Source organism: Meles meles, chromosome 5, assembly GCF_922984935.1.
Source record: "Meles meles chromosome 5, mMelMel3.1 paternal haplotype, whole genome shotgun sequence".
Taxonomy (NCBI): domain Eukaryota; kingdom Metazoa; phylum Chordata; class Mammalia; order Carnivora; family Mustelidae; genus Meles; species Meles meles.
In genome coordinates, this window is record NC_060070.1 from 94,751,812 (window position 1) to 94,776,237 (window position 24,426).

Below are 24,426 nucleotides of genomic sequence, written 5' to 3' on the forward strand. Positions count from 1 at the left end.
GACCCTGGGATCATGACCTGAGTCAAAGGCAGAGGCTTAAATGACTGAGCCACCCAAGCGCCCCAAGCTTTGTAGAGAATATATAAACAATCACGAATGGAATGAATGGAATGTTTTATCCTTCAAGAAAAGGGAAGAAGTACTTCAAAGATGATTCCAAGATCATAGGGCCGCCCCCCCACCTCTGGCCCAAGAACAGGGCTGCTTCCTCCTTGGCTTCAGAGGGCTAGACCTGGGCACAGAGCCCCATGGGGGAGGCCTCACAGGTCGATGCCTGCAGGGCAGAACCAAAGACAATCATTCTTGAGCCTTAAGATCTCACAGAGTTTGCCTTGTTACGTTTTAGACTTGCTTGGGACCCCTCATCTTTCTTTCTTCTGGTTTCTCCCTTTTGAGATGGGAATGTTTAACCTATGCCTGTCCTACCACTATATTTTAAAAACACATAACATCTAATTTCACAAGCTCACAGCTGGTGAGGAATTTTCCCCGAGATGATTCGAGCTCCAACCTCACCCCTATCTGATTTAGATGAGACTTTGGATTTTTGACTTTAGAGTTGATGCTCAAATGAGTTAAGCCTTTGGGGGCTACTGGGGTGGAGTGAATGTGGTTTGCACGTGAGAGGACCATGGATTTTGGGGATCAGGAGCAGAATGCCATGGACTGAATTGTGTCTCCCCCTCCATATTGAAGCCTAACCCCCAATACATGACTATATTTGTAAAAGGGCTCTGTAGAAGAAAATTGAAGTTAATTGGGGTCATAAGGATGACGCTGTAATCTGAGAGGACTGGTAACTTTATAAGAAGAGGAAGAGGAAGATTTCTCTCTCTTTCTCTCCACACAGCTACAAAGAGGCGGCCATGGAAGGACACAGTGAAAAGGCAGCTGTCGGCACGCCAGGAAGAGAGCTCTCAACCAGGAACGGAACCAGCCAGCACCTTCACCTCGGACTTCTCAGCCTCCGAAACTGTGAGAAATAAACTTCTATTGTTTAAGCCACTCGGTCTATGGTATTTTGTTTTGGCAGCCTGAGCTGACTACTACAGTAAGCGATGGTAGGTTTGAAACGAGAAATGGATGGAGATGGATACGGTGGGGGACCCAGAAACCTTTTTTTTTTTTTTTTTTAAACCTCACAGAAGCAAAGGGATGAGTTTCAGGAAGGGAAGAATGGTCAGAGCCATTCATGGTACACACAAGGGGAAGCTAAAGACTAAGAAGTAACCTTGGTTTCCAGATTAGGGGTTCCAAGACCTTTAAAAGGATCGCTACAAAAAAGAGGAACAAAAGATAAATTGTACAAGATAAAGAAGTTGAGTAGCTGGGAAAGGAAAACAGGCCGCAAAAGGTATAGAATTTTCTTTCCAGATACGATATGCCGAAGTCCCCCTGTATCCTTAGGTGAAAGTCCAGGCTTGTTTTTCTCTAGGGGAATATATCTGTCTTTTGGTTTGAATGCTTTTTTTTTTCTTTTTTTCTGTAAAGCAGGGTGTTTTTTCAGGCACTGGTGGGGATTTCCAAGGATTTGTTTAGATGTTTTGTTCAATTGCTGACAGATAACCAGATTAAAATGACTTTCCTGTTTCTCTACATAAGAATCTCCCAGAAGCTTTGGAAATGTTTCCTCTTGGCCCAGGTAAATACCCAAAAATCCTTTCTTTCATTGAAGCTGATGTTACAGCAATTTTTAAAAAATCCCCAGAAAGCCCTGACAGGAATCAGCGTTGTTCAGGGTTGAGTAACATCAAAACCTGCCTAAGAATACAGTATCATTCTTGACTTGAGCATTTCCTCCTTGGCCCAGGCATCATTAACCTGCAACCAGCTTAGATCGAAAAGGTTCTTTTATCTCAGCTTCACTTCACATTCCAACAGGAAGAGGCCCCTTCTGACCATGGAAAGAACATAACTTGGGCCCACATTTCACCCTTCGCAGCTAGCACATGTCCTAGAGGGAGGTCAATAATAACCTGGTAATAACTGGTCACCTGGAAATCAGGTTGGAGGTAAAACATTCTGCACATAACTGAGGACCCTATTTTAGGATTCTATGGCTATTAGTTAAGAGGAAATCCTGTAACAGTTGCATTTTATCTTCTACTAATTCTACAGAAATCAGGAGCAAGCATGGACAGGATGTCATAGAAGCATCTCTTGGCCATTTTTCAAAAAATACTCATAGGAGCATACTTCTGATAGTTTAAAAGTCATTTTCAACCCAGGCTAACTCCTTGCCAGTAAATATTGGTAGCTTATCTTTAACCACAGGCAGGTAGCGAATTGCTAAGTCCATGGAGGTTGGGTGGGGGTGATTTTATTTATTTATTTATTTATTTATTTATTTATTTATTGGATAGGAGGTTAGAGCAGGTTGCTATTCCCACCTTATTTCTTTACTACTACTAGGGTCAATCTACTTGAAGGGAAGTTAAGGATGATTCTCAAGGCTTCACTTCTCTACAAACAGGAAAAATAACTGGAATTCAATCTTGACTTATTTCTTTATTTACTTATTTACATCAATATTGACTTTGCTAGAATCACTTCTCTCCCTCCACTCTGGTTAGTTTCTCAGTTATTCAAAAAGAGTTGCTGAAATGCTATACTCGCCAGCATCTGCTGATGATTGCTGTTTCTGTTCTGGTACAGAGCAGGTTGGCTGTTTGATTCCGTGAGCCAACACAGGGGGTGCAGGTTTACGCTTATTCATTCAACAAATGAAAACTGAAGGTCTACCAGGCTCCTGAGGAACACAACAAAGCAAAATGAGCAACCAAGATCTATGCTGTCCTAGCTTCCAGAGTTCAGTGGGGATGTCCTCAGTCACCAAAAAGAGTCTTCTTTCTCTCTTACTTTTTCAATGTTAGTCTAACAGGTGTGCTCATGGGCTCCTTTTTAAAAATTTGGAACCAAAGAAAAAATAGACAGATGGGCAAGGTGACACCATTAAGGAGTCGGGGAGTCAGGACTAGATAATGAGGAAGCACTGGCGGGTAATGCTGAAAATATTAATGTTTTTCATCTGTCACCCCCAAGCCTATCTGTCCTCATGAGATCACAGGGCAGTTATCACAATTCATATTTTACAGAGTATCAAACTCAGGCTTGGAGTGGTTAAATGGCTTGCCCAATGTCTCACAGCTAGAATAGCAGAATCAGGACTAGAATGAATATCTCTCGAATCTTAATATAATGAGAAAAGAAATAAAAATAAATTTTAAAAATACAAATATATATACATATATTTCATGCATGGCCATGTACATGGCATGCAACTAAAAGAAATAATCCATAAAGCTTATGAAAGATTGATGACTGATGACTAGGTAGAAAACAACACAGTAAATACTCTTAGTAATGTAATTATAATGTAATTGTAATTACAATGCTATCTACAGTCATCTAATCAATCCAAAACCTGCAACAGTATTTCATGAGGGCTTCTTAAGTGCAAGGTGCTCAGGCATAGTAGACACAATGGTGAGCCACAGAATAAGCGGCCCTCATAGGTTGTAAGGCTCCGGGAAGCGGCGAGGTCCTTTGGCTTGACCTCCAGTTCAACTGTATTGAGTGATTGTTCAGGCCTCTGTGCCACTGAAGTCATGAAAGTATTAAGCAGGAAGAAAGCAAAAGAAAGTGTTAGCTACAGTAAGTGCTCAGTAGCATCTCTACTTCCACAGAGTCCTTTCTCCCCTCTACAACCCCAGAACTGAATGTTGTAAGAACTCTTTGGGTTCCTAATAGCTTATTTCCTAGCATAAGAAGTCAAAAATGGGAAAGCAGGGGCAAAAATTCTGATCCTTCTTAGGATAACATTGCTGGTAAGCTCTTTAAGGCTCAATTCATAAAAACAATAAAATTGAGTCCATGACATTTTTGTGTAATACATATAAAAGTGAGTGTTGAATAGTGTTAAAACCACAGATGCTTGGCTCTGAATCCCAGCTGAGCCACTGATGAGCTGTGTGACTTTGGGGAAGTTAATGTCCTGAGGCCTCAGTTTCTTCATCTGTCCAAAATGGATAAAGAGACTGCAATGATCAACGTCATGTTACAGGCAAAAGTCTCAACACATTGCACATAATAAAAGTTAGACAGGTGTTACCTAGTAATATAAATATTATCTACTGAAAAGAGATGCAAGGTATAAAAATAAGGTAAAGTTAATGATTCCTACAAAATCAGTGCTATTCTTCTCTCCCCAGGGTCAGCTGAAGACTTGGCTAAGATTTAGGATCCCTCCATCTTGCCATCTTTATAATGAAAGTACCCTTGCAGAAGGTAGTACAGTTAAAAATAAGATTGGAGGGGCACCTGGGTGGCTCAGTGGGTTAAAACCTCTGCCTTCTGCTCAGGTCATGATCCCAGGTCCTGGATTTGAGCCCCGCATCTGGCTCTCTGCTCAGCAGGGAGCCTGCTTCCCCTGCCCCCCTCCCCACGACTGGCTCTCTGCCTACTTGTCATCTCTGTCTGTCAAATAAATAAATAAAATCTTTAAAAGCAAACAAACAAACAAACAAAAAACACTGGAGAAAGGATGACCACAACTCCTACCATTTAATGGCTAACTCCAAACACGTGGAAATATTTGATGAACTTTTCAAGTTCTTGCTAATGACGTCCTGGAAAGCTACTAAATACCTTTATCATTAGGGATGACCAAAGCAAGAATTTCCATAGCCCCTGCCTAAGAAGAGCCCTGCATTTGAAGATGAGCTTTAAAAAAAAAAATAGTGGGGCACCTGGGTGGCTCAGAGGGTTAAAGCCTCTGCCTTCGGTTCAGGTCATGATCCCAGGGTCCTGGGATCGAGCCCCGCATCGGGCTCTCTCCTTGGTAGGGAGCCTGCTTCCTCCTCTCTCTCTCTGCCTGCCTCTCTGCCTACTTGTGATCTCTCTCTGTTGAATAAATAGATAAAATCTTAAAAAAAAAAAAAAGTAACAAATGGCCATTCTCATTAATGAAATGCAGGTTCTAAGGACACTGTAATAATCTGTTGCCAGGACAAAAATATACAAAGGATGAGGGGCACCTGGGTGGCTCAGTGGGTTAAGCCGCTGCCTTCGGCTCAGGTCATGATCTCAGGATCCTGGGATCGAGTCCCACATCGGGCTTTCTGCTCAGTGGCGAGCCTGCTTCCCTCTCTCTCTCTCTCTGCCTCCTCTCTATCTACTTGTGGTCTCTCTCTGTCAAATAAATAAATAAAATCTAAAAAAAAAAAAAATATATATATATACAAAGGATGAAAGAGCTGGCAGGAACTTTGGTTGTAAATTTGTCCAACTCCTTAATGGTATAAACTAGAGGTCCGAGGCCAAAGTGGGGAAGGGAAGGCCCCATCTCTCATGGGGAAACCACAGCCCACCCAGGGCAAAAGTCCAGCTCCTCTGATTTCCTCACTCTGCACCTTGCAATGCTCTCTCTGTGCCATGCAGGCTGTCAGGGTGTAATAACGGAGTGTGGTAATAGTAGTCACAAACACTGATTGGGCACTTCAAGGTGTCTGACACTTTTCTACACATTTTATTAAGATAGGGAAACCGTATTAAAATTTTACATAGGAGGACAATAAATTGAATACAGAAAAAAAATGCTCTCTCTTTTAAAGGCCCCCCAAGTCTCCCCAAGGTTGGCTTTGCTCTTATGTCAGCATTTACTGCCCAGCTTCCCAGACCTTAATAGCTCATAAGCCGTGCTGCACGCCCTCATGCTATAAAATTAACCTCTCCTCTCTTTGCATCACAACCTACCGGCCCATTTCAGGGCTCCAAAAATCTTAGCAGGGATTCATCGGGAGCAATACTAAAGAGCTCAGGATAAACAAATTGTCACATGTGACCGCCTCTCTGAGTGTCATTTAACAGGGCTTTCCTTTCCTTTACCCAAAAAAGCAACAAATGTAATAATTTTGGACAGAATGAAAGACCTTTCAAACCAGAAGCCTTTTCAATCTCAACAAGCTGTCCTTATCTTCTCTGCTTAGGTGGGGCTGGTCCTATTTCGTAGCTTGCTTCACCAGTCCTCATCGAGGTGCTGAGAAAAGGAAACCAGAGGTGATGGGCAGATACTGCTGTCAGTTATCTGAGTCAGGACAAAGAGTAACAAAGAACATAAAGGCACCTTGAGTGATAGGCCGGTCAGAGGAGGACCACAGAAAGGGAGAATTTCTTCTAAGGTCAGACCTGAACCTTCCCAGATACCATGGACAGGTTGAAAGGAAATGTCAATTTCCTTTGCCTCCCCCCCCAAAGGCAAGACCCCTGGTGGGTGGACGAGCATTGTTTTAGGAAGTTTTCACCCCAGAGTGCAGAGGAGTTCAGTCTGTTCAGATTGGACAAATGTACAAACCACTTTTTATAGGACAAAATATATATACTACCTCCGTCCCAATTTTGACCTAAACCATTCTTATTGTAACAATACCTAAATGTGTCCAAACAGAAAACTGAGTTCTTACGGTTTCAATTCCTCTGAAATCATCACATTCCAACTAAATGTTCTAACGAAATACAAAGGAAACTTAAGAAAAAAAAAAAACCCAGTTCAAATGAACAACATTGATGTGATATTCAGGTGACGTTGTTTTGCTAAGATAACCCTCCACCCTCACTGTGACCTGTACTACGGATGGTAACGGGGATGGTCTGGAGATCTGAATGCTCCCACCACCCACCCTGAAGTAGAACTCTTCCTCCCATGTTTCTTCATTTCCCACAAAACTAACTAGAGCGGCAAAAGCCCACCAGTTCATTTCTATAAGCCCACGGCAACTGAAATGGTATTGACACCAACGTGACCGGACATAACAACATAAATTCAGGCACCAAAATCACATGTCACTATTACTCATTAAAAGACGGTCTTCTGGATGATCCAAAATAGGCCAACCTTCTTTCGGATTATCAGAGAAATAGAACACCCCCCAAAATTTAAACATTCCCACACAGAAGGCCTATGCTCCTCCCCCACGAATGCCTCCACAGGCCTCACTGTGACAAGCAGTGATGGGCCACAGAGGTGGAAGGGCCCCTGGTGAGGCCTGGAGCGAGCACCTGTTTACCTGCAAGCCCGTAGGCATGGTAGTCCACTTCCCCAGCCTCACTCCCCTCATCTGATTAAAATAGGGATAAAAACAGAGCCTAGTTCTCAGGGCTGTGAAGAGATAACATGTGGAAAGTGCTTAGCCCCATGCCTGCTGCTTAACAGGTACTCAATAGCCACAATTATTTCTGTTTAGTCACACATCCCAGCCTCACAAAGAAAAGGGGGGTGGGGGAAGAACACACAGTCTTACCACAACAGAAGCATTTCAAAATAATTCAAGACAGAAGCCCTTATGAGGTCTGCCTGTGGGAGGTCCAGACACCCTACCAGCCATCCCTGGGCTTCGGGATGGAACGGGGAGGCAACCCCAGACCACTTTCTGAGAACAGGCCTTTTGAGATACCAAGTAAAAGCAGACACACTTATCTTTGGAGTTCCTTTTTTTTATAGATAGCAATTATGTGAGGAGAACAAAGGCTTTAAAGACTCTGGAAGGTGCTGGAATCATTAATCTTGTGCTTCTGAACTATTTAGGATGGATTTAATGACCGGTTCATTTTACCACTGACTGAGTGCCCACCACAGGCACGCTGTGGCGAGGACAGCGGGGGGTCACAGCACTAAGGAGTTGAGGCAGTTCAGCCTCCGGGTACTGAGTGTCCAGTGGAGGTGTAGGTAAACAAGTAAGCTGTGAGTCTACTGGACTCTAGCTTCACTGATGACAAGGACTCTGCCCTACTGACTTTCAGCCCCCAGTAGGCACAGACCTGGTGCATAGTAGGTATGAGTGAATGAATGAAATATATGAGGGAATGAATGAATGAATATATGAGTGAGTGAGATATAAAGATTAGCCCATGTATGTGCCATAAATACAGGTTCCAAAAAAAAAACAGTGTCTCCTTTGAGGAGGGCTCAGGGCTTGGGGAAATCCAGAAAAGAAGGAACCTGAAGGAAGACAATTTAAGAAGTGAAAACAGGAGAATGTCCACCTATAATTTTATACAGTTTGCAACATGCTCTAAATTAGTTCTCATTAATAAAACGGTTCTTATCCTGATTATTACTATGTGTAGCCTTTCTATAACATTCTACATCTGCAAATTGTATGCAACTGCTTCTTTGTTACTTACTATAAGGACTTTTGATTTATTTATAACCAACTTAGTGATTCATTATTTATTAGACTAGGAAACTGAACAAATAATATCTGATCTCTAGCAGCCCTGTCTCAATGATTATTATTGGTCTCCTGGGGTTCACTAACGAGCAGCCATAAAAAAAAGTCAATTTGTAATTAGGAAAAGGAATGTACGTATTTGGCAGCATTCACACTGACATGATTGACAGCAGACAAGACTGACAGAGGCTCTGCGGCATACGAGGAATAACCTCGTAATGGTATTAGTATATTAAAAATAAGCCACCACCAACTCTAGGATAAGAAAAGAGGTACATGAATGGCCTAAGCAATGAGCAGGATACTATGAAGACTGCATACCAGTATCTCAGGGGCGCCTGGGTGGCTCAGTTGGCTAAGTATCTGCCTTCTGCTCAGGTCATGATCCCAGGGTCCAGTCCAGTGTCCAGCTCCTTGCTCAATGCGGAGTCTGCTCCTCCCTCTCCTTCTGTCCCTCCCCTCTGTTCATTCTCTTTCAAATAAATAAATAAAATCTTAAAAAAACAAAAAACCTATCTCTATAGTAGGAACCCAAAAGCAAAAAGAGACATAATCTTGGAAAATCACTGAAAGGACTGGTCTGATCAAAAAAGAATAATTAAAACTGAATAAAAAAACATCTGGCAAAGAAAACAACTGTCTCAGAGAGGATCTGTCGCCAAACTAGATAATGACCCATTTCTACTAGATGTTCTTAAATTTAGATGATTTCAAATGACTACAAGTTTCTCTTTTTACACTAAAAAAATATCCTTTAGCTGAGTGTTTATATTCTACCATCAGAACATCACTTCTTTTTTTTTTCCCCCCCTTTCAGGAAGATTATCTATATCTTTACTTGCTTACCCAGTCTTTTAGAAGGAAGAAGTTATTACTTCAGCTTTCCAAAGCCTTAGGATCACTGAGATGAGGGGCCCTGAGAAGAAGAATGGGGGTGACAGATCCTAAAGGGAAAGTCAGAGGGAAGACTCCGTCATGACTAGAATCAGCCTTCTAGAAAAAGAATAACTCAAAGAGAACTCATGGTCGATGGGAGGTGGGGCAGAACGGTGCTGTTGGGATCTCTTGGGAAATCCACCACATCAGGCTCCCAGAAACACTGGAAACAGCCCACACACACTAGCTGGTGAATGTCTCTCATCTTTATTATTCTTTGGATCTTCTTTCCTTAACGATATGCCCTTGAAATGTATACTGTCATAAAAATACTTGGGATTGGTTTTCATGCATATCCATTAATGTATTTCTAATTTTGTTCAGGTAAAATAACCTTCTCATAGTATCACACCTTGGATTGAGTTGTAAGACAATAGCCAGGCACGGCTATGACAGCATCACGACAGTTGGGCCAACAGGAAGAGGTTCTTTTTTTTTTTTTCTTTTTTTAAGATTTTATTTATTTATTTGTCAGAGGGAGGGAGAGAGCACAAGCAGGGGGAGCAGCAGGCAGGAGGAGAAGCAGACTCCCCACTGAGCAGGGAACCCCCATGCAGAACTTGATCCCAGGACTCTGGGATCATAACCTGAGCCAAAGGTAGACGCTTGACGGACGGGGCCACCCAGGTGTCCTTTGAGGAAGAGGTTCTATTCAATTTGAGAAGAAACACTGAAGGCATGGTATACGACTGGGCTTTCTCACTCAAGACAAGAGCCTTTGCAAAAAGCAGAGTCACACCTAAATGTGGGGTTTTTAAAAAGCAGTTTTAAAGAATAAAACTAGAAGCCTCATGAGAAGCCACTACGTTTGGAGATTTCCACATTCGGAGAATCTGAAGGCCTTTTCATGAATAACAGGGTCATCCCTACAGTGCTTGCTTTGTGGCCTCCCAGGAGCGATTTAGGTTAATAAAAAGAAGCATGAAAAAAGCAGAGCACCACACAGGCAAAACCACACATCTGGGTCGTCCCACAGGGCCACTGTGGACTGTCCCATGTCCACATAATTAATTATTGAGCTATTAATAATTTCATTAATACACAACTGAGTCTATGTAGAGTCAGGCTAAACTTCTTAACGTCCTCAGTTTCTGGTTTAATGGTCTGGACAGTTTTCACACAGCCTGAAGGAAGGTTTGAATCAGAGTAGCCTGCATGCCAGGGAAGAGAGGCGAGCTCTCCAGGTTTACCGTTTATCTCACCTCTACCCAGAGACATTTCCAAATGGGTCCGCACACAGGTGCGGCCATGCCAACCTCCCTGGCCCTCCAGAAGGACACAAGCCCTCCCAATGTAGTTGCAGACCAAAAGGAGAAATCCCCTCTTCCTACCCATGAGATCCCAGGGAGCAGAAACCAAGCCAAAAACCAAGATGTGAACCAAGAATCCCCTTGGGGTCTCCATGAACTGTGGCGCTTAGATGCAAGGTCAGAAGGTCCGCCTTGAAAACCTGACTAAGCAAGCATTTCAATTCAGAGCTTCACCTAGATGTCACCTTATCAGATTTTGAAGTTTAACGCTCAACAACAGCTGTGAGTGAAAGAAATCACCGAGACAGAAAAATAAGAAAATAAAGGACACCAAATAAATACATTTATGATAGATCAGTGCTGAATATCCTGTCTGACCAAAATGTAACCTTTTTTATAAATGGTTGTTCCTACATCATAAAAGATCAAATGAGTATCATTTATGCAACACAGCAGGAAAAATTAACATATTCATGAATTAATACTTTGCTTTCACTTGTCAAAGTTGAGACTTGGCTCTTGAGCATATAAATTTTTGTTTGAACTACCATCAATTTATCTGAATTTACCATCCTCTATTTCAAAATTCATGATACCGATAATCAAATAAATAATTTCTTTCTGGACAAATTTTTAAACGTCAAGAGATATGTATAAATTGGACTTTGATTTGTCCTGGTGAGACCCCATTACTAGACTTTTATCTTTAATGGCTACAGAAGTCAAAACAAAAAAATAAATTATATTCACTTAACCTGTCTTGCTGAAAATTTCATGGGAGGAAAATGATACAAATTGGCGGTTTATCTCAAGAAATTGGTCAATATAGCCAACATGGTGGATGATAGCCTAAGAGTGAATGCAGAGACTTTTGGAAAAAGACTAATCTGATTAATCATCAAAATAAAATTCTAGAATAACCGTTTAAGTGATTTTTAAGAAGATTCCAATGGAAAAATCCTAGCTATTTATCTGAAATAATGTCCTCTGCATTGTTTCATTTCCTGAAAGGTGAAAAAGACATGCCTGTCCAAGGCTTTCCCCACAAAGGCCCTGACAGCCATGGAAGGGAACCAGTGAAACCCAACTCAAGCAAATAAGGATGCAAATTTGCTGTGCATATTTTTTGGGATTTAAAGGCAAACTGAACCAGTGGTTGTTTTTTTTTTGTTTTTTGGGGTTTTTTTTAAGATTTTTATTTATTTATTTAGAGAGAGAGATCACAAGTAGGCAGAGAGGCAGGCAGAGAGAGAGGGGGAAGCAGGCTCCCTGCTGAGCAGAGAGCCCGATGTGGGGCTCGATCCCAGGACCCTGGAATCATGACCTAAGCTGAAGGCAGAGGCTTTAACCCACTGAGCCATCCAGGCGCCCCTGAACCAGTGTTTTAACAGAGGTTGCTTATTCTACTTACTTTAAGTCAGCTTTAGTAGCTCAAGAGGCTGCAATGGCAGCTTCGAGGGTTCCGGCTCCACACGGCCCATGACATCATATGCCAAGCCCCAGATAACAGAACCACTGGGAGAAAAGTGAATCCACTATAGTCAACTCTCCTACAAACACTCACGCATGTAAAAGTTACCAGATCCCTCCACCCACACATTCTCAACTCCCACAAAAAAAAGCACCAACCTCCCTGAAGCAATGGTTAAGCAGGTACACTTCCAGAGTAAAGGTTATCTCTGGAAAGCACTAACACCAACCACCCCTCACTTCCACCAAGAAACTGCCTGTAAGCAGGACAGAGGTGAGACTCACAATCTGATGCACTGCTCTCAGAGATGTTAATTACAACAACCTCCTGGAAAAACAATTAAACGCAATGTCAACATACGGAGAAAGCCTTAAGAAGGTCCATCTATTGGAGTTAAAGTAATTTGGTAACTTGGTTAATTGAGAATCATCTATATGTTCAACAATGGGGGGAAGGTAAATGAATCTGGTAAAATCATACAGGGGAATGCTATGCAGATACTGAAAACAAAGTTCACAAATATTTTGACTTTACATGAAAAGTTATTTAAAATGTCTGGTGAAATGCACAGAGTGCAAAATTCTGCACACAATTCGTTCCCAATTCTACATTGGGAGGGCATATAAAAAGCCCGAAAGGACATACAACAAATGTTAATTGTGTTAATTATCGTTTGCTCGTGGTGATACATGTGATTTTAATTTTCCCTTGTTATACTCTTCTGCTTTCACTTTCTAAAAATTTTACAGAAAGCACGTAAGTCCAAGAAAAAGAAAGCATTATAAAATCAGGCCAGAGGGTCTCTAGCTTTCCTGCTAAGTATACAGGCCTCAGCAGACACTGGGGAATATTTCTAGGCTTCCTGAGCAGATTCCGTGTCCCACCCGTCTCTCACACTTAAGTTCTGGTGATGATTTCTTACGCTCCACATCATGCCTATGTCTTTCTCGACCTTGGCTTTGGCTTTCAGCCTTCTCTGTTTGTACTAAAACACCCTTCTGGCAGTTACCTCGTCTGTAAATCATGTTGTCCACTCCCCCTTCACCAACAGGACCCAATTCTCTGCCCTGGTCAGGTTCCTCCTAGCCTAGTCGGGTCAAGTCTTGGTACTGACAACAAGTAAGTTACCCTTGATAAAAACAGGCATCATGAACAACCTACAGTAAACAGGGCCAGGAAATACAGTTTTCCTAATGCATTCTATAAAAGCATTTTATACACAGCAGCCCTTCCTCCCCAAACAGACCTGGGGCTATCGCAGGTCCAACTATAACTGATCTCTTGGGGGGGTCCGCATGGTGGCAATCATCCTTAACATCCATGCAGGGCACTGAGTTTTTCACTGCACATTCACAGACTCACGGCATTTTAAAGGTGGGAAGATCACGACTCTGAAAGGTGGAAAGATCAAGTATTCTTTTCCTAATTTTTAGAGCTAAGAAAAATCGCAATTCAGAGAACGGGCTCTGAGTGGCTTGCTCCCCCTGATTCTCAGTGTGTTCTCATCTGTAAATAGTGATAATACCTGCATGGTGGAGTTGTTGTAAGGATTAAATGAGATAATGTATGCAGGGTGCTGAGCACAATGTCTGGAACAAGGACAGCATTCAGCAAATGCCAGCTCCTGTAACTGTGAGGTCAGTGGGAAGCTCAAGGTTACACAGCTGGAAAGTGACAGCGCCAAGATGAGAATCCAGGACTTTTCATGCCAAGTATACCCTTTTTCTACTTTATCCCCAACTCCATAAGAAGAGTAGTAGGGTATGGCCCATGCCCTCAAAGAACTTGTCATATTTTGTAGTAGGCGCATCCCAAGTACATGAAACAACAAAGCAGTCATTCCCACAAAGAACTAAGGCAACAGGAATACAAGCTGGACATGGCTCCCAAATTATACAATTCTTTGGTCCAACAGCAACTGTTAAGTGTTAGGTATCTTCTTATGTATTCATTCCAAAGCTTAGGAAACGCAAGTCTCATCCCTGTGTCAAAGTGAGTTGTGTATGGGGAAATCAGATAAGAAAATAAGTCTCTTTTCCATACTAATAATAGAAAATATTTTCTGTGGGCATTCTGAACTTGAGGAAGTTTGAGCTATTTTTGGAAACTTTTCGTTAGCTTCCAGAAAGTACCATTCATAATCGCACGCTTTTTTTTTTAAGATTTTATTTATTTATTTGACAGAGAGAGATCACAAGTAGGCAGAGAGGCAGGCAGAGGGGGAAGAAGGCTCCTTGCCGAGCAGAGAGAGCCTGATGGGATTCGGGGCTCAATCCCAGGACCCTGAGATCATGACCTGAGCCGAAGGCAGAGGCTTAACCCACTGAACCACCCAGGTGCCCCTGATCATACATTTTTAAGGGACTTAAAAACAGCTTCGGTTGAGTTGAAGGTTGCTTCTTAACAAAATCTTCAACTCGATTAATTTAGCCTACAACATATGACACCTGGCAGCTGGTAAGACAAGAACCGCGAACACATTAAAGGCAAAGGCAGCATACACACAAGCACAGAGTAGGAAGTCACTCTGTCGACATTTATTTGCTGCCATAGTAATAATCCCGTAATAATGGGATCCAGGATTGCCGGCCCTAGGCATACCATTTCTTTACAGTAATCTTGACCTATTTAGGACATGACAAAAGAAGAGCCTAAAACTTTGTGTTAGGGAATGTTGCAGCTTCTTTACAAGGAAGAGGGTAATTTACTAATGGGTACTTTTGAGATTCACATCTTGGAAGGTTTTAACTTCCCATGTGTTTTTATATTCCCAATATCTACGGCTTTCTAAGGCAGAGAAATGATGCTCTTAAGGGGTGGCCCTGAGCAGAACGATGAAGTAGGAGAAGGCTTTCTTAAGAAACGCTCTACCTCCCTTTGTCTATTCTGCTGGGGGTGAGAGGTGGGGACGCCCACTGACTGAGCCCATTCAATGAGGCACTCCGGTGCGCGGTGCCTTCTTTCTGTCATCTGAGTCACTCCTTACAGCAGCTTTGCAACATGTACATTAATCACCCCAATTACTCAGAGATGAGCAACTTAAGTCCCGTGAAATTTGAGTGACACACCTAAAATAAAGAAACTGATCAGTCCTCCACTTCAGTGCCCATTAGGGTTTCCCCTTGCTGCACTGGGCTCCCCCAACGTCAGACACCCCTGTTAGTACCTGCACCATAGACTAGTTCACATCAAACTGTTAAGGACAAGCCCTCATTTGAGTTAGTCTTTTTCATTTGTTAAATTTTGTAAGATTCATTTATTTATTTTAGAGAGAGAGAGGCTGCAAGTGGGGTAGGGACAAAGAGAGAGAAAGAGAGAACCTCAAGCAGGATCCATGCCCAGCACTGTTGGTGGAAAACAGTATGGAGGTTCCTCAAAACACTAAAAATAGAAATACCGTATGATTTAGGAATTCCACTACTGGGCATTTACCCAAAGAAAACAAAAACACTAATCCAAAAAGATAAGTTCACCTTTCTGTTTACTGCAGCATTTTTCTACAAGAGCCAAGACAGGGAAGCAGCCCAAGTGTCCATCCACAAATGAACTGATAAAGACGTGGTATGTACATACAATGGAATGTATGGTATATGCATACATTGTACCATACATACAATGGTATATACATACAATGCAATGTACACACATACATACATACAATGGAATTACTCAGCCATAAAAAAAAAGAATGAGATCTTGCCATTTGCAACAATGTGGATGGATCTAAAGGGTATGATGCTAAGGGAACTATGTCAGTCAGAGAAAGACAAAACTGCCTACTGACCTAATATTTCACTCCTGTGTGGAATTTAAGAAACAAAACAAACAAACAGAAGACAAAAGCAAACTCTCAAATAGAGCAAACGTGGTTGCCAGAGGGGGTGATTGGGGGGTAGATAAAATAAAGGGGAGTAAGAGTATACTTATCCATGAGCACTGAGTAATGTACAGAACCCTTGAACCATTATATTGTTAAGAAAAAGGAGGAGCAGGAGGAAAAAAGAGGAAAAAGAGGTAGTAATAAGAGTAGTAGTAATATTCCTACTCTAAAAGTAAGCAGGCAGGGGATACCTGGGTGGTTCCATCAGTTGGGCGTGTGACTTCTGATTTCAGCTCAGGTCATGATCTCAGGGTGGTGAGACTGAGCCCCTCTCTGCGTGGAATGTGCTTAAGATTCTCTTTCCCTCTTCCTCTGCCCCTTCCCTCCCTCGCACTCTCTCTCCCTCTAAATAAATAAATTAATTTAATTAAATAAGAATAAACTAAAAATGACCAGGCATGATTTTAACCTAAGTCAGTGGCTCTCTAGCAAAATTTGAGACATGATGGCAGGACTTCAAAATGTCAAGACTCTAGAGATATCTAGTCAACCGCTTCTCCCACTAATACAACTGAAGCCCAAGAAGGGCTGTGACTTTGCAGAGGTCATACAACAAATCAGGTGTAGAGCCCAGATGACAGCCAGGACTCCTGACTCAGGGCTGTTCTCCTTTACAGCATCAGCCACAAATATTCAAGCATAGGGTAAAAAACACATTCCAGACTCGTAGGACTTATTCCAATGATATTAATTCACACTGGTCAGGCCTGAGTGCACCTCTTATTAACTGTGTGGCCTAGATAACATACCCTTTCTTTGCGTTGGGTTTCTTATCAATTATATGAGTATAACAATAGCCTTATTCTGTTATCGTGTGCGTCAAACATGATAATTCATGGAGCTCTAACTTCTCTGTGCTCAGCATAAACAATGAATGAATGTTATATTGTTATTATCATTAAAATTATTTTTACTGTACTACAACTACTAGTGCACATAATTGACAGTTCATTCTTTCACCTTTGGGGCAGTAGGTAGAAACAACTTCCTGCTATCAAATTCATCTCCGTATTCTCTTAAAGTCAGCCCTAACAGTCTCAGGAATGGTGGTACGATGAGTAGAAGGTTAGCATCAGAAACAAATTACCTTTGAAAATAAAACTGCCTAATGAGCATTTTCATTTGAAGTTGAAAGTCAAAATTCCCCATTTTTCTCAAACCTACTCTTTCTCGGTAACTCCCCTTTTCCCTCAGTTTTATTGAGATATAATTAATATATAACATCATATTTATTTTAGGTGTATCTCATAATGACTTGGTGCTTGTATGTATTGCAAAGTGACTGCCACAATAACTTTAGTAAACATCCATCACCTCATGCAGTTACGTTTTTATGATGACAACTTTTAAGAACTACTTTCTACACAACTTTCAAACATACAGTACAGGATTATTAACTATAATCACCATGCTACACATTACATCCCAGGGCTTATTTATCTTACAACTAGCAGTTTGTACCTTTTGACCCGCTTCTCCCATTTTTTCCACCTCCCATCCCCCACTCTCCGGCAACCACAAATTTGTTCCCTGATCTATGAGCTTGGTTTCTTTAAATTCCACATATAAATGAGATGAGCAGTATTTCCATGCTGCTCTCCATAATGTCCACACCAATTTATACTCCCACCAACAGTGCACAGGGATTCCCTTTTCCCACATCCCTGCTAACACTTATCCCTTGTTTTGTTTTGTTTTGTTTTGTTTTGTTTTGATAATAGTCATTCTAATAGGTGTCAGGTGATATCTCATTGTGGTTTTGATTTCCACTGCCCTGATGGTTAGTGATGTTGAGCACTTTTTTATATTCTTATTGGCCATGCATATGTCTTCTTTGGGGAAAAAAAAAAGTCTTTTCAGATCCTTTGTCTTCGTTTTTTAATTGGATGGTTTGGATTTTTTTGCTATTGAGTTATATGTGTTCTTTACATACTTTGGATAAATGATTTGCAAAGCTTTTCCCATTCCATGGGTTTCCTTTTCCTTTTAATGATGGGTCTTTGTTTTGAAGAAGGTTTTTAGTTTGATGTAGTCCCAGTTATTTCTGCTTTTGTTTTCAACTGCTTTTGTTAACAAATCCAAGACATCACTGCCAAGACCAGTGTCAAGGAGATGACCCTCTATGTTTTCTCATAGATATTTCATGGCTTCAAATTTACATTCAAGTCTTTCATCCATTTTAAATTAATTTTTGTGTATGGTGCAAGACAGTGGTCCAGTTTTCTTCTGTTGTATATGGCTGTCCAGTTGTCCCAACACCATTACTGAAAAGACTATTCTTTCCTCATTGTACATTCTTGACTCTTTGTCATAAAATAATTGACCATATATTGTGGGTATATTTTGCTCTATTCTGCTCCACTGATTTATGTATTTGTTATTATGCCATGTTGTTCCGGATACCATAATTTTGCAACATAGTTTAAAATCAGAAAGTCTGATGTCTCCTGCTTTGTTCTTTCTTTTTTTAAATTATTAACTATTTTTATTAACATATAATGTATTATTTGCCTCAGGGGTACATGTCTGTGAATCATCAGGCTTACACACTTCACAGCACTCACCATAGCACGTACCCTCCCCAAAGTCCTAACCCAATCACCCTCTCCACATCCTCCCTCCCCCCCAGCAACCCTCAGTTTCTTCTTTCTTGAGATTGGTTTGGCTATTTGGTGTCCTCATGGTTCCATACAAATTTTAGGATGGTTTGTTCTATTTCTGTGAAAAATGCCATTGGTATTGCAGTGAATCTGTAGATTGCTTTGAGTAGTATGGACATTTTTTTTTTTTAAGATTTTATTTATTTATTTGACAGACAGAGATTTCAAGTAGGCAGAGAGGCAGGCAGAGAGAGAGAGGAGGAAGCAGGCTCCCCGCTGAGCAGAGAACCCGATGCGGGGCTCGATCCCAGGACCCCGGGATCATGACCTGAGCCGAAGGCAGAGGCTTTAACCCACTGAGCCACCCAGGCGCCCCGAGTAGTATGGACATTTTAACAATACTAATTCTTCCAATCCATGAGCATGGAATATCTCTCCATTTATTTGTGTCTTCTTCAGTTTCTTTAATCAATATCATAGTTTGCAGTGTACAAGTCTTTTTACCTCCTTTCATAAATTTATTGTCAGGTATTTTGTTCTTGTTGATATAATCATAAATGGGATTCTTTCTTTACTTAACTCTTTCTGATAGCTCATTATTAGTGTATGGAAATGCAACTTGTTTTTTCGTATTGATTTTATATTCTGCAACTTTATTGAATTTGTTTATTAGTTCTAAAATATTTTTTTTACTGGAGTCTAGAGTTTTCTATGTATATGGCATCTGCAAATAAAGACAGTTTTACTTCTTCCCTTCTTACTTTGGGCCTTTCATTTATTTATTTTTCAGGCTTAATTGCTCTGTATTTAAGACTTCCAGAAACGTGTGTCAAGAGTGAGCATCCTTGTCTTGTTGTGATCTTAAACTGAAAGGATTTCAGTTAAAATCTGCCATCTTTTTCAAACCTGATCTTTCTCACTTACCTCCTAACTCAGTTAAAAACCTGACCATCCATCTAGACATCAACTCCTTCTACATCACTACCCACTTGGTGGCCCTGTGGCACTGACTTTCCTCCTGAAAGAGCTCTCTGAAGATCTCCCTTCTCTTTCTTTTCTACCTGGTTCGGGCACAACGAATGTTATTTATTTATTCATTTGTTTGTTTTTGCTTGGATCACTCCAGTGGTCTAAACCCTCAGCGCCTTCCCCTGCAACCCCACCTACTTATCACCTCCAACGTCACTCGTGCAAAATACAAATTAGATCAAATCATTTGTTTCATAAAAGCTGTATAATTTCTCCTCTTCCATAGGGTATATTCACATCTTGGGCTCACTGAAACACACACACCGCCCACCCAAACTCTCCTGCCACGCCCTCACTTCAGAGCACCCAGATGTTCTTGCAACACAAACTTTCCTTCCATGTGGAACACCCACTTGGCTCCTTCTCCAGAAAACTGCACTGCCACCTGCAATGCAGTCCAAACCCAAACCTTTCTGTGAGCTCTTCCAGATTCCCTCCACCCTTCCTTCTCTGGACGTCCAAAGAACTCGTTCCTATCTCCACTAACCGTTCATCGTGTTGATCACTGTCACTTATTTTCTTATCCTTCTTTTCTGCTAGATTGATTCCTGAATGGCATGGGTCTCATTCATTTACGCTCTGCCACAGGACCTACATAACACACAGTACAGGTGGAACAAAATACTGCTGCATAAACCGAGTGGGTGGTACCCAAAGTAAAAGGAATAATAAAATGAGACCTCAGTGACTATCAAAGTTGATCTCAATTAAAGCTAGTTTCTGTTATATATAACTAACTGCAAACGATTATGTAAGTAGTTTTCAAAAGAGTGTGGTATAAACTTGCAAATGGCAAAGCTCTCAAGTTCCCATGTAGGCTTGTTAAATGTTCATCAATGGAGAGAGCGCACCACATCCTCCCAGATTTAGCCGGGTTCTGCAGTACCTGCACACACAAGGCATTCTGAAAGCGCTTGCAATCCTGAACCTTTATCTGAGGACACTTTTCCCTCCCAAAATTCCGTGGACTGGACTCGGGTAGTAGGTGCTCAATAAATGCTGATTGGATTTGCAGTAGATGTGAAAGCAAAGTGCAACTCACATTTTAGACTAATTCAATGCAATGACTGTACTTAAGATAATAGCTCTAAGGCTAAAGAAAATCAATGGGCAAACTGAAAAGCAGCCAAATGCTCACTCCCCTGCCTTGTTCCACAGTCAGTGCTGACCTGCTTCTTGATCCTTTCCAGCTTCTGAGATTTTCCAACTTCACTGTTTCCCCAGAATGGAAGGGGCCAGTTAGCAAGTGTTGCCCTGTACCTGTGATATATTTGCCCTGTGTTTTGCTGTTGATGTAATATGTGAGAAAGTTGAGTGGCATTTTAAAAAATGTCCTACTTTTCCTAAAGCCTATGTGTGACACGTTAAGTGGGGTTCTAGCTGAAGGGGGGAAGAAGTATGGACTGGAATGCTGTAGCATTTTTTCACCTTCAGTTGTGAAACTGTATGTTAAAGGGAGCCCTGAAACTTTTGTTTTTACTAAAATGATGTTTAAAAAAAAAAAAAGGTTGGGCAGCGAACTCTAAATTGGATGTCTATGTAACACTTCTATACCAATGTAGGAAATAGGAAGATTCAAAACATGCACTCTGCTATAATTCATTCTGGGGTAAGAAAAAGACAGCAGTGCCTTGGAGAATAAATCATTAACTAAAAGTCAAACCGAGACATCCTGGAAACCAGTGAGGCCAAGCGGCCGGGATTTGCCTGTTCCCTCGGGTGACTTCCAGAGCGAAGCATCCCACAGGCAGACAAACTCGGCACACTGCACTCCCTTCTATTTCACTTTTCAAACTCGAAGTTATTTTTAGATGACCCATGCCCGCTAATCCCAGGCAGGACAATTCCCAGCCCGCTGCGCCTCAAAGTACCTTCCTCCTCCCCGGCACTTCTTTTCAAGCACTGGGAAAGGAGTTTCTCTGTTTTCTCCTTTTTTTCCCCCCTCAGAGTGTAGTCCACCTGCTCTTCCCCCCTCTCCAAACCTCAGTCCCGGGGGCCACAGGCGTCATCCTCGCTGTTCTACTTATGCACCTGCTGCTGCTCCTGGAAAGGCGATCCTTGAGCCACTAGGAATGGGCAGGGGCTCTCTGAGACTCGTGCCCTCTTCAAGGGAGACCCTCCCCCGCACAACACAGCAGGCCGCCGCGGGGGCTGACGGCTGGAGCAGACCCCCCGTCCCTCCCTCCGCCGCTGCCGCCCCCCCTGCCCAGCCCCGGAATCCCACGGCGCTCGCCCGCCCGCCCCCTGCCGCGTCCTCCCGCACCGCCCGGGCGCAGTGCGCAGCCCCGACAGGACAGGGCGCAGGGGCAAGCGGGCCAGTGCGGTTACATAACCGACCTGCTGGGCGTCCGCGATGCGCCGGCAGAGGCTGAGGCGGCGGCTCGGGAGTCCGCGGGGCCGGCGACTGCGGGCGCGGCGCTGCCTGCTCACCTGCCGGCCGGTGCGAGCGCGTGGGGGCGGGCGCGGTGCCCGCGGGCCTGGGCGTGGGGCAGTGCGCGGCGCGCCCCGCCTCCCGATCTCGAGGTCCGCGTGTCCCCGGCTCTCTGCCTCCCGCCCGCTCCTCCCCGCAACCTCGGCCGCCTTCAGCCGGGACAAAGCGGCTCCGGGGAGGGGCCGAGCCGGCGGCTCTCGCAGGAGCCAGCGGAGATGGGCGCGCCCCCAGCTCCGACTCATCGGGCCAACCTCCAATCAGACCCCAGGAAACCGAAAGCCCCTGTGTGGCCTCCTCTCCTCCCCTCCCCCATGACCCGGCGCCCTTCCAGAGCCCGCACCCGCTCTGCACCCCGGGCTGCCCCCCTGCCCTCAGCACCGCCTTCCAACACACACACACCGCTTTCCACTCGGGGTGCCCAGGAAGCGGAGAAGCCCCTCTGGACCCCTAGCGCAGATGCCAGTGCTCAGGAGTCCCGGCCCCAGCGGGGAGGGGCTCCCCGGGGTCACCGCCGGGAGGGGGCTTTCTAGGGGGTCGGAGTGGGCAGGGGGTGATTGTGAAGCTAGGGATGACTAAGCAGCGACAGCCCAAAAGAAACGGGCGGAGAAGCAAACTGTGGGTGAGGAGTACTGGAAGAGACTTTTCTAACACGCAGACTGAGCCCCCAGACTCCGGTCGAGGAAAGGTCCGGAAGCCCCCGGACGGTCCGCGGGGCGTCTGCGCCGGGTGGGTGCGGCGCCCTCCGGCTGGAGACCTGCGTCCGCCCCGCCCACGCGCTCAAGGTGCCCTGCGCGGGCTCCTCGGCTTTGCCAGGATTCGCTGCCGCCAGACCTGGGGACAGAGGGCTTCAAGGACTCCTATTGTGTGAGAGCCGGTGACAAGCGAGAGGCTGCTATCATACAGTGAACGGCTGAATGTGAATCACTCTAGGCTAGATCTAGGCTGTGATTCTAGATTCTAGAATCTAGATTCTAGGCTAGATCTGTTGCTGAACAAACTTGAGGTAGACGTCTCTGCTTTACAAAATAAAGCAATTCTGAGCCAGAGGAAGCCTGTGGCTCATAGGTCACAAGGGCTGATGGCAGGAGAGTCAGTCAGTCGTGTAACAAGACCAGAACAGGGAAAGTGGGGAAAATTGAAGGAAGAAGGGGCGGGGCGGGGTAGGAGTGAGGACCAACTCAAGAGGGAGTAAATAATATTCAAATCGGTTTTAAATTCTGTTTTCTTTCTAATTGCTATATAAATAAGCCTTTTTTCCTTTTGCTTTTCATGCCTTTCTGTTTCCTGATAACAATACTAAGATTGCCCTGAAGCCATGGATAAGTTTCACGATTACTCTTCCCTCAGCCACACACCACCTTGTGTTTTCCAAGTTTGATGTAAAATTTCATCTTAAACAAAAGCAAGAAACAACAAAACCAAAAGGGCAAACCTTAGCTTGTCACTCTGATTAATCTGCACTAATTTAAATAAAGACAGAATTTCAGAGTTAAAAATGGTCTTAGATTCCTACTCTTCCAAGCTTCTGGATGCATAAATTCATAAATATCCACTGATATAGATGAATTACATTTTTTAATAGAATTTTATGGTTCCTGGGATTCCTCGGTGGCTCAACCAGTTAAACAAAGGACTCTTGATTTCCTCTCAGGTCATGATCTCAGGCTCCAGGGATGGAGCCCTGGGTGGGCTTCAAACTCACCAGGGAGTTGGCTTCGCTCCCACTATCTCTACCCCTCCCCATACCCCACCCTCTCTCTAAAATGGATGAATGAATCTTTAAAAGAAAAAAAAGAAAGAAAGAAAGAAAGAAAGAATCATCTGAAAAGGCATTCATATACTGAGCCCAAACTTGCCTTCCTGGGATTCTCACTTATTGGTTCTAATTCACTTTTTGAAGCCATGGAGACAGAGTCCAACTCCTCTTCCAACTGACTGTGTTTCAAATATGTAAAAATAGTCACCATGCCTCACTCCAAGAGTCCCCTGTAAAACATCCTTAATCCTCGGGGCGCCTGGGTGGCTCAGTGGGTTAAAGCCTCTGCCTTTGGCTCAGGTCATGATCTCAGGGTCCTGGGATCGAGCCCCACATCGGGTTCTCTGCTCCGCAGGGAGCCTGCTTCCTTTCTTCTCTCTCTGCCTGCCTCTCTGCCTAGTTGTGATTTCTCTCTGTCAAATAAATAAAAATATTAAAAAAAAAAAAATCCTTAATCCTCCAAACAAAATCTCATTTGCAGTAAGTAGTTCCTAGAATCATCACAAATCTGCAGACTTTGATCTTAATAGCATCTATTCTGTAAATATATAAATAGATATTTCTTTGTAAATACAAAAAAAAATTTTATGATGATGGAAGTAATACGTTTATTGCAGAAACTTTGAAAAACATAAGATTTAATGTGAAGATAAAGTAATATATGTAACATTCAATATATCTTAGCTGTTATAAAAAATGAACATAGTCATTTTCCTCCCACTAAGATATGGTATTCTCTTTTTGTTTGTTTTAAAATTTTTTAAAAATATTTTATTTATTTGACAGACAGAGATCACAAGTAGGCAGAGAGGCAAGCAGAGAAGGGGTGGGGGGAGAGGGGAAGC

General features: G+C 43.0%; 1 protein-coding gene across 3 annotated transcripts in view; it reads right to left on the reverse strand.

Moving 5' to 3' along the window:
• RCAN2 (regulator of calcineurin 2) overlaps positions 1–21,951 on the reverse strand; it is a 273,404-nt gene extending 251,453 nt beyond the window's left edge. The window contains exons 1-2 of one of the 3 annotated variants that reach the window (XM_046005661.1): positions 21,825–21,928; positions 5,931–6,037 (exon numbers count right to left, since the gene is read on the reverse strand). The gene's annotated coding sequence lies outside the window, so the exon portion shown is untranslated. Of the gene's footprint in view, positions 1–5,930; positions 6,038–21,731 lie in introns of all 3 variants that reach the window. The other 2 variants (XM_046005658.1, XM_046005660.1) reach the window with 2 other exon arrangements.
• Positions 21,952–24,426: the final 2,475 nt, after the last annotated feature.